The following is an 11,259-nucleotide window of genomic DNA, read 5'->3' as shown; positions in this document are numbered from 1 at the left end:
TGAAGTCTCTCTCTGTTGCCCAGGCTGGAGTGCAGTGCTGTGATCTTGGCTCAGTGCAATCTCTGCCTCCCAGGTTTAAGGAATTCTCCTGCCTCAGCCTCCCCAGTAGCTGGGATTACAGGTGCACACCACTGCGCCTGGAAAATTTTGCATTTTTTTTTCTTTTTTTTTTTGAGATGGAGTCTCACTCTGTCACCCAGGCTGGAGTGCAGAGGCATGAATTCAGCTCACTGAAAGTTCTGCCTCCCAGATTCACACCATTCTCCTGCCTCAGCCCCACGAGTAGCTGGGACTGCAGGCGCCCGCCACAGCGCCTGCCACCACGCCCGGCTAATTTTTTGTATTGACAGGGTTTCACCGTGTTAGCCAGGATGGTCTCGATCTCCTGACCTCGTGATCTGCCTGCCTCGGCCTCTGAAAGTGCTGGGATTACAGGTGTGAGCCACCACACCTAACCCATTGTTGAGTTTCTATTTGAATTGAGCTATGTGTTATTTGAATATACAAGTGTTATTTCCTGCAATTATGAGGGGCAACTCTTAAAAGTTGTAGGTATAGAATTTGACCATATATTCTTTTATCTTGATTCACTGAAATACTACTTACAGTTAGTGTACTCAGACATAGAAGATTATTTTCATATAGACTATCACTTTCTTATGGGCCTCCTCACACGGATACGCATTCTATCAGCACTTGAAACTCATTTTCACTAAATTGCATGTCCTCCCATTCATCTGCCTGCTTTTATCACGTTCTATTCCCTGTTTCATCTTTCTAATGGTGACAAAACTCTCCTTACTGCATCTTATCCCTATGTTCAGTCTTGCATCTTTTAATTATTTCTATAATTGGCAAAGGCATCTTCCTGAATTAGAGAACTAATTTACTTTCTTTCATTAATAAATAATTTGACAAATATAAGTACGTCTCTGGGAGTCTATTATATTTTTCATAATAGCTCTCTCTTTTTTTATAATAGGCTCTCTGCCTCTTAAAAGATGTGCATTTTAAAAGCCCACCATGGCCTGGCCCTCATCTCCTGGTTATATCTCTCTGACACAAATTGTTTCCAAAACTCAAGTCAGAAATGGTCAGCCTAGATTGTTATGTTTTTTCTCATTTATTACTTATTCACTGCTTTACTCCCTTATTTGACTGTCTATCTTTTGTCCAAGATCTGTTAAAAAGTCACCTCTCTCAGAAAGTCTGCATTCTTACGGCAGAAATTGTTACTCTTTTCTAGGTACTATGTGCCTCTTACATATGACACCCTAACTTGTAATTTCTTTGTCTTGTGCTTGCAACTAGAATATAAATTTCTTAAGGGCATGATAAATTAGGCCTTACTCATCTTTAGATCCCCTACAGTGTGGATCACAGTAATAGGCAGTAGATACATACATGCTAGATAATCACCACAGGCAAAAACCATCTGTCATCTTGCTTAAGAGGAATGTCTAATTCTGAACAAGTAGAATTTTGCATACATTTTCTAGTACACCTATTACAGAAAAAGGAGAGCTTTTCTATAAATTGAAACAATAAAATAACAGATAAAGAAAGGTAAAATGTCTTGAACATGCGTAGATACTAAGATTTAGATTATACAGTCATACATGATTTGCTACCTAATAGTTTAGTGCTTTGTACAAACAAATTTCCTATGCCTGCAGATTTTCTTATCTGTAATATGGGAACAGCAATAGCTCCTTCCTCCTGGTCTGCTGTGAGTATTAAATGATGGGGGGAAGTTTGCATAATAAAAAGCAGAGAAACTATAACTTAGCAAAGGCTAAATGATTGTTGCTGTCTCGACGATAGTGAAAAGTATTAATAGGAGCAGTAGTTATAATAGTCTCAAGCCCATGCTAGGTTATATTTTACATGTTTGATAACCCTCACTAGAGCACTCCAAGGTATGTATTATTCCCGTTTTACAGATGAGAGTACCTAGTCTAAGAGAAGCTGGTTTGACCCAAAGTCATGAAGCTTGAAAGTGGTACAAACAAGTTTGTAACTCAGAAACATATAATTCCAAAATGTTACTTTTCCTTCTATATCATATCATCTGTGTGTTATGATGAACTTAGTTTGGACTACCTCTTAACCATTTCTTCAATCACCATTTTTCTGATTGTAAAACAACATCTGGGCTACTTGTAGAATTTGTGAGAAACAGAATAGTACAAAGAAGAGATTAAAATTACACATAATCCCTCTAGCAAGAAGAAAAAAAACACTGAAGACACATACTTCAACTAACACTTAGTTCAGCACCCTTTATATAAAATTTGCCAATAGTGATTATTTCCTAAAGTAGATTCCTTGCAGGAAAATTACTAGGAAGATCATTTTTGTAATACTTTTGATACGTACCCTAAATTATTTTTAAACTATTAATATAAAATTCCAATTTTGTGGTTGATCATCTCATAGTATCCTTAACACGTAAGTTTCCCTTCAACTTTGCTACTTTAATATGTGAAAATCATTTAAATTTGTTGTTTTGATTACTAGTGTAGTTGAACGTTGCTCTGTTTCTTACTAATTTATATTTCTTCCTCTTCCTATTTGGCCATTTTCCCTGTGTATTTTTTATTTCCTTTTGTATTTTTATTCATTGCTATGCATTTCTGTATTTAAGGCATAGCATCTTCAATAACAGGCAGAACAATCTTTTTAAAAAACAAGTTAGATGTCACTTTCTCATTTCAAAGCCATCAATAGTTTCCTTTCAAATTAGGAAAGAAACAAACTTCTAGGCTTACATACATTTACTTTTTCTGCCCTTGCCTACCTCTTAACCTCATCTTGAACCCAACACTTATCATTCACACAGACTGTCTGTCTCTTCCTCTGACATCGGCCAAGCCCTTTGCTGCCTCTATGTTCTGCACCTGTGTTCTTCCTGCCAGGAATGTCCTCCCCATTTACCTTCACACATCGGCTCCCCCTTAGCCTTCAGTGTTCAACTGAAACCCCACCTGAGCCTTGCCTATTTCCTCGATAGCCCTTCTAACTATCTGCAATAATCTTCAAAATTTATTGAATTACTTGTTTAATATCTATCCCCTTCCAAGAAGCAAAATCCATAAAGGCAAGGATTTTTGTCTTGTTTATCATTGTATCATTCAGTGTCTAAGAGAGTGAGTGGCTCATAATGGACACATGATAAATATTTGAGCAAATTAACTGGTTGCAAATATTTATCAGTTTTTAATTTTCATTAAGTTTATTCATGAATATGAGTTATTTTATTTTTAAATATTGAAATAATTCAGAACATAATAGAAACATTTAATATACAAAAGCAGATGAAATAAAATAAAATAAAATAATTCTTTATTCTGCTGTCACTTACTGACAATCATTCTTACTGTCATTTGGGGGCAATGGTACATGCTTTCTTTCACTATGATTCTGGGGCATATGCTTTATTATCTTTTTATGTACTTAGTGTATCAAGGACATGTTTTATGTTGTTTAATAGTCATCAGAATATTTTGTTTTCATTCCACTTCCATTATTTATTAAGTTTCTTCCCTGTACCTGGAAATGTAAATTATTTCTTACATTTTATAAAATGATATAGCTATTTGCACCTTGTAAAATACTGGGCATAGTTATAATCATCTTAGAATAGACTTCCAAGAAATTCAATTCCTTGGCCAAAAATGCAAGTACATTTCTTAGTGTTTTAATGCAGACTGTGAAATATCTCTTTAAAAGATTTTTAACATTCACTTAGTGCTTTAAAACTTTGTTCACTCACTTACTCTCAAATACTACACATTCCATAAAACCAGTTGTTTTGCCAATTTGATAAGAAAGAACTTGTATCCCCATGGGTATTGCTACACAACTGAACATTAAAACATAATCTACATTTAACTTGATTCATTTGTATTCGTTTGTCTTCACTTGTATTCATTTGCATTTCCTCCTTAGTCAATTTCCTCTTCATGGTTTTTGCCCACATCTCCATTTATTTTTCTTAGCAACTTGTAAACACACTCCCTGATTCAAGATATTAATCTTTGACCAGCAGGTAGATAGCCACATTTTCCTTTATTCAACATGTGCCTGTGTACACATGTATGCATATAGATACGAGGGTAAAGACCTTAGCCTTGAAAGAGTTTTTTTTTTTTTAAGTGGCTTAAAGAAGATAGATAATTATATCTCTCTCATAAAATTATACCTGATGGGAGTGGTCTAGTTTAGCACAGACTTTATTTAGAAACCCAGATTCCTTTCTTCTGATTGCCAGAGAGTAGGAATCAGCAAACCACCCTCAAATCTGGCCTTCCACCATGTTTTGGCAAGTACAATCTTATTAAAACACAGCTCTGCCCATTTTATTTACAGATTGTCTATAGCTGCTTTCATGCTACAATAGAGGATCTGAGTAATTAACACAGAGACTATCTAGTTAACAAAACCTAAAATATTTATTATCTGAATAATTGTGGAAAATTCATTAATTCCTCCACAGAGTTTTGTTCTTGTCTCCATGGTCACAGCTGACCAACAGGCACATCCATGTATAAGAACATGAAGAGGGAAAGGAAGAGTTCTAGAGCAGGTAGTGGGTCTTTAAATTGTAGAAAACCTGGAAAGTATACAAGTCACTGCTGCTTATATACAGTTAGCTAAATGTACTCACCTAGTCATGCCAATATTCAAAGACAGCTGGTAAATATAGTCCTCAGGTAAGCAGCCATGTGCCCAGGCTAAATTCTACTACTATAGAAAAACGAGAGAGTAGTTTGTTTACACATTTACGTTATCAAAATACTATTTTTTATTTTTGAAATTTTAATTTTGATTTTAGAAATTACTTTCAAGTCTTTACACAGGACATTTGCTTTCTGTGGTAGGTAAAATAATAGTTTCCTCCCTTTCAAGATATCTATGTCGAAATCCCTGGCATTTGTAAGTATGTTACTGTATTTGACAAAAGAAACTTTGCAGATGTGATTAAGCTAAGAATCTAGAAATGAAAAAATAATCCTGGATTATCCAGGTAGACCCAGTGTAATCACAAGGGTATATCTAAGCACAAGAAAGATACAGAAGGGAGAGGCAAAAGAAACTCTGGCTATAACAGAGATCAGAGTGACACAATTTGAGAAAAATTGGAACCTGTCTTTGAATGTGAGGGAAAAGGACCTGAATCAAGGAATGTGAGTGGCCTCTAGGATGGAAAAGGCAAGGAAATGGGTTTTCCTCTAGTGCTTCCAGAAAGAAACACAACCCTGATGATGACTTGATTTTAGCCTAGTGAGCCCTGTGTTGGACTTATAACCTGTAGGACTGTAAGAGTATATATTTGTGTTGTTTTGACATACTAAGTTTGTGGTAATTTGTTGTGGCCATAATAGATGAATGAATGCAGACCCTGGTGCCTGGAAGTGAGAAGCCACAGTCACAAAAAAGTAGGTGTAAGTGGCTTGAAATATGGCAATGAAGAGGGGTTGGAAGAATTCTGAGGATCCTGAAGAATAAGCCTAGATCTCCCTGAGCAGGTTGTTGGTAAAAATATGGATATTAGCAATTCTGTTAGTGAAAACTGAGAAGAAAATAAGAGCCAGGAGAGAGAGAGAGATATTTATCACTTTAGAGAATACCTGCATTGTTATAAAAAGACTCTTAGTAGAAATATGGATGTTTAAGGCACTGCTTATACAGCCTCAGAAGGAAACGAGGGGCATGTTAGGGAAACTTGAGGAAAGGAGAGCCTTGTTACATAGGGCCAGAGGTTTAATGGAATTAGGTCTTGTCATTATGTGGAAATCAGAACTTGGATATTTAGCTGAGAAAATTTTGGGGCAAAATATTGTAAGCATGGCTTGGTTGCTTCTTGTTGATTACAGTAAAATTCAAGAGGGCATAAACTAAGGGAAGAATGGTCTTTAATAAAAGAAAACATGTTTTGATAGTTTGAGAACTTATCAGACTATTCAGATTGCAAAAAATGAAATTAAGAGAGTCACTGTCAGAAAAGTATGCTATATGAAAAAAACCCAGGGTATGTTTGGATAATCTTTTGCTAAATTTCAGAAAAACAGAAGATCAGAGTATTCGGAGGGTAAGCATGTGACTCATAGATGCCCTCAGCTATCTCAGCAGAAGCCAAAATGGAAATGGGATTGTCTTTGAAAATCTGTTGAGGATCCTCTTGTCTACCAGAATTTAATCTGTGGCCCACATAGGAGACCCACCCAGTTTTGAGAATATTATATCAGCAGAAACACTGCCAGATGAGACTAAAAATGACTGAGAGGGGCTGACATGAAAGAAGACTCTCAAACTCCCAAAATTCTATAGGCAAAAAACAAGCTGATAAAGCTCTTCAACTGTAAAAGGTGATGCCTTTCATGAATAAGGAAGATGACAATAAGGACAGAGTTGAAAGCTCAAAAGAAAGAGCCATGAGCCCACATAAAAGAGCTAAGAGCTTAGAGGGCGAAGCCAAGAGCTCAGAGGGAGTCAAAACCACAAGCTACAGAAGATTATTCCTCAGGCTTAGAACCTAATGGAATTTGCATGACTGGATTTTAAAAAATACTTGGGATTGGTGACTCCTATTTTTCCTTCCATTTTCTCCCCTTTTGAGCAGGAATGCCTGTAAATGTTACCCTATGCCGGCCCTACCATTGTATTTTAGAAGCAGGTAACTTGCTTGTTTGGTGTATAGGTCCACAGATGGGAGGGAATTGTGCCCCTAAGTTTGTGTTTTTTTTTTTTTTTTTTTATGGGAGAAATATAAAAGGATATATTTCATCTTCTTTTTTAAAAAATCAATTATTTGATTTGTTTGAAGTGCATATTTTGTAAGGAAAATATTTTCTAGATTTTTCAATAAGTTTTTTCAATCAATGATATCTCTCCCTGGCTTGTGTTATCACTAGTTAAGGAATTCTAGTTTGAATCTGCCTTCGCCTTCTCTCTCAGGTAACATTTACCAAACATCCCTACAGCAGCTCCAGCTGGTGGTCGCTTGTACTGCTCCCATGCTTAGGTATTGTGCTGTAGTGCATTTCCTTTCTCTGGATAGTGAATGCTGGCGGTTAGTGGCGCATGGATTATGCCATATACACATGAAACATATGTTCAATTCAGCAAACCAGACATTAAAAATACATACCTTAAAAAATCCAAAAATTCAGCTTGAATGAATTCACATAGGAAGTTACAATATGAAGACTATAAGAAGCTGCATGAATTTCAGAAAAAGAATGTTTTATGTTTTGTAGTTGTTGATTATAATATAGAAAGAGGATAACCATAATCTTTCCAGTGGCTAATGCCTCACGTGGCCCACAGGTATGGTAGTGTGGCAGTTAAAACCAAAGATACCAGTGAAGGATTCATTGCTTGTTATCAGTTGCATGATTATGGTCAAGGTACTTAAACCTTCTGTGCATCAGTGTCCTCATTTGTAAAATGAGGTGATAATAGTACCTGTTTGCAAAATTGTTCTTAAATTAGTTACACAAAGCATTTGAAACTGCTTGGTCTTCATGTAATTATGTCTGCAATTGCACATACCGCATATTCAGGTAGGAAAAAAACAAATTTAAAAATATTGAATAAAAAATTAAAAGCAAGAAAATTTCTTTGCCTGATAAATTAGCGCTGAGTAGTGACTTTGTGTAAGCTTTCACCTGTCACAGTGTGATTGTTATAGAAGATGACACATATTGTAGCATATAAATACTAATTAAGGTTAAAATGGAAAAAATTAATAATGGTGAAAATCTCAATCCTGTAGGTATGAGAGTGGACTAATAATGGACTATGTATCATTGCTTAATATATATCAAGTGCTTTTTTTTCATTTATTGCTTTCTTCTTTTATATGGTGGTCTTTTGAGGGCAAATAATCTGCTTTTTAAATCTTTGTATCTTTAGGACTCAGCATATTGCCTTAAAGATGTAAGTAAACAATTTTGAGTAAATTGAATGTCAGAACAAGTGTTGTAACTTATGAACTTGTTACTCTAATATCTGCATTGCCTCTTGGATAAAACATTATGATCTGTGATTGTGGATTGGATTAAAATAAATAAAACATTTGTCCAATCAGAATTCTTGATTTTCTACTAAATATTTCTTGTAAGCAAATATATTTTTCTTACTGAAGAATTCACAATGATACTTTTCTTATTACCAAAGCATAATGATAGTAAATTTCAGATAAAGAACTTAGCCAGGAACTATATTACCAGCATTTTTTTCTATTGCTTTCTTAATATTGATTTCAATTTTCTAAAAGCATATCTCTAAAATTTGGAATCTCTATTTGAAAACTATTTTAAGTGTCACAACAGAACAGCACTTATTTTAAAATTATACTCATTAGACATTTATTCCATATAAAAATTTTCAGACAATGCCAAATAGTTTTATTATTTAAGTTTGCTGGATTAAGGAAATCAAGCCAAAAATCCTTAGTGGTACCACTCTTAACAAGAGCTGTGAACGGTTGATGTTCCTTAAATCTTCACAACATCACCATGTATTAGCCATTAGTATGCCCATTTTGATGAAGAACTGACCTTATACATGTTAAGAAGATTGTCCAAAGTCACAAAACAAGTGAGCAGCAGAGCCAAACTATAACCATGTCAACATTTAATGAGTTTTTATAATGAGCCAGGCACTGCTATGGTCTTTACAGGCATTGCATCACAATTCTTACATGCTGTGACATGGGTATTATCACTAAGCACCTTTTCAGGTAGACACAGAAGATGAAGCATAGAAATATTAAAATAGGGCAGTAATTTAAAATGTTTGTTAAGTGTTGAGATGGTCTTCTTTGCATACTGGCTCAGTTTCTAACCTGTAAAATAGATATAATAGAATCATTTTGAAATTTAATGAAATACTATATGTAAACAGATTAGAACTGTACCCTATTTACCAATAAGAAACATGGTATGAAACATGGTTCATACCTGTCTAGTATCTATTGCTGATTTTTAAGAGGCTCAGTACTATGTAGATAAAAGTCAATGCTATTTAGATTAGGGATCCCCCACCCCTGGGCCATGGAGGTCCGTGGTCTGTCAGGAACTGGGTTGCACAGCAGGAGGTGAGTGACGGGCTAGTAAGTGAAGCTTCATCTGTATTTACAGCCACTCCCCATTGCTCACATCACCACCTGAGCCCCACCTCCTCTCAAATCACCTGCAATATTAGATTCTCATAGAAGCATGAACCCTATTGTGAATGGAGCATGTAAGTGATCTAGGTTGCATACTCCTTATGAGAATCTAATGCCTGATGATCTGCCACTGTCTTCCATCATCCCCAGATGGAACTGTCTACTTTCAGGAAAACAAGCTCAAGGCTCCCACTGATTATATAATTATTTCATTATATATTACAATGTAAAAATAATAGAAATATAGTGCACAATAAATGTAATGCACTTGAATCATCCTGAAACCATCCCCAACCCCTGGTCAATGGAAAAATTATCTTCCGTGAAACTGGTCCCTGGTGCCAAAAAGGCTGGGTACTGCTGATTTAGATGACTGTTTTAAATTGACCACTTAAACCATAGCAAACAAACAACCACAAAAACTCAGTCTCTTATTGAGTCTTATGTACCAAAATTTTATATAATTTTTGTTTGACTTCAAACTATCACATATGTATTGTTTATCCTCATTTTATTGGTGTTAAAAGTAGAACTCAAGAGATACCACATGACTTATCTAAGGTCGTGTATCCAAACTTTGATGAAGCTCTGCATTGGTCACATGCCCATACAGTCCCAAAGTCCACGCTCATTCAGTCATACTTCTAAATGGAGGTTCTATTTTTAACATTCTTATTTTATTTTAAATTTAGGGACACATGCGCTGGTTTGTTACATGGGTATATTGTATGATGCTGAGGTTTGAGCTTCTATTATTGGAAGTCACCTAAGTAGTGAACATAGTACCTGATATGTAATTTTCAACCCTCACCCCTCCCTCCCTCCCTTCTTTGAGAATCTCCAGTGTTTTTTGCTGCCATCTTTATATACGTGAGTAACCAAAGTTTTGTTCCCATTTATAAGCAAGAATATATGGTATTTGGTTTTCTGGTTTCTGTGTTAATTTGCTTAGGATAATGGCCTCCTGCTGCATCCGCATTGCTGCAAAAGACATGATTTATTTCTCTTTTATGGTTGCATAGTACTCTGCGTTGCATTTGTGCACCATTTTCTTTATCCAGTCTACCATTGGTGGGAACCTGGGATGATTCCATGTCTTTGCTGTGGTAAACAGTCCTGCAATAAACATATGAGTGCAGGTGTCTTTTTGTAGAAAGATTTATTTCTGTTTGAGTATATACCCAGTAATGGGATGGTTAAGTCCAATGGTAGATCTGTTTTTAATTGTTTGAGCACTTTCCAAACTATTTTCCACACAGTTAAACTGATTTGCATTCCCAACAACAGTGTATACCTGTTCCCTTTTCTCTACAATCTCAACGACATCTGTTATCCTCTTACTTTTTAATAATAGTCCTTCTATTCTAACTGGTGTGAGATTGTATTTCATCATCTTTTTGATTTGCATCTCTCTGATGATTCATAATGGTTAGCATTTTTTCATATGTTTGTTTGCTACTTGTGTGTCTTCTTTTGAGAAGCATCTTTTCACTGTTCATGATTTTGCCTACTTTTTAATGGGGTTATTTGTTTTTATTCTTGTTGATATGTTTACATTTCTTGTAGTTTCTGGATATTAGTGCTTTGTTAGATGCACACTTTTCTGCCATTCTGTAGGTTGTCTGTTTACTCTGTTGATACTTTCTTTTGATATGCAGAAGCTCATCAGTTTAACTAGGTCCTAACTGCTAATTTTTCTTTTTGTTGCATTTGCTCTGGAAGACTTAGACACAAAATTTTTGTCTGGGACAAGGTCCATAAGAGTATTTTCTAGCTTTTCTCTAGGATTTTTATGATTTGAGTTATTACAATTAAGTCTTTAGTCTACCATGGGTTTGTGAATGGTGCAAGGTAAGGGTACTGTTTTATTCTTCTGCATATGGTTAGCCAGTTTTCCCAGCACCATTTATTGAATAGAGTATCCTTTCTCCATTGTTTATCTTTGTTAGCTTTGTCAAGGATCAGTTGGTTTTAGGTGTGCAGCTTTATTTCAGAGGTCTTGTATTAGGGTTCTCTAGAGGGACAGTACTAATAAGATATCATTATTAGTATATATATACTATTATATATATGTATATATA

The sequence above is a fragment of the Rhinopithecus bieti genome, unplaced genomic scaffold (genome assembly GCF_001698545.2).
Source record: "Rhinopithecus bieti isolate Rb0 unplaced genomic scaffold, ASM169854v2 scaffold_905, whole genome shotgun sequence".
NCBI classification, from domain to species: domain Eukaryota; kingdom Metazoa; phylum Chordata; class Mammalia; order Primates; family Cercopithecidae; genus Rhinopithecus; species Rhinopithecus bieti.
The sequence above is the reverse complement of the archived record's forward strand: the minus strand, read 5'-3'. Positions refer to the sequence as shown.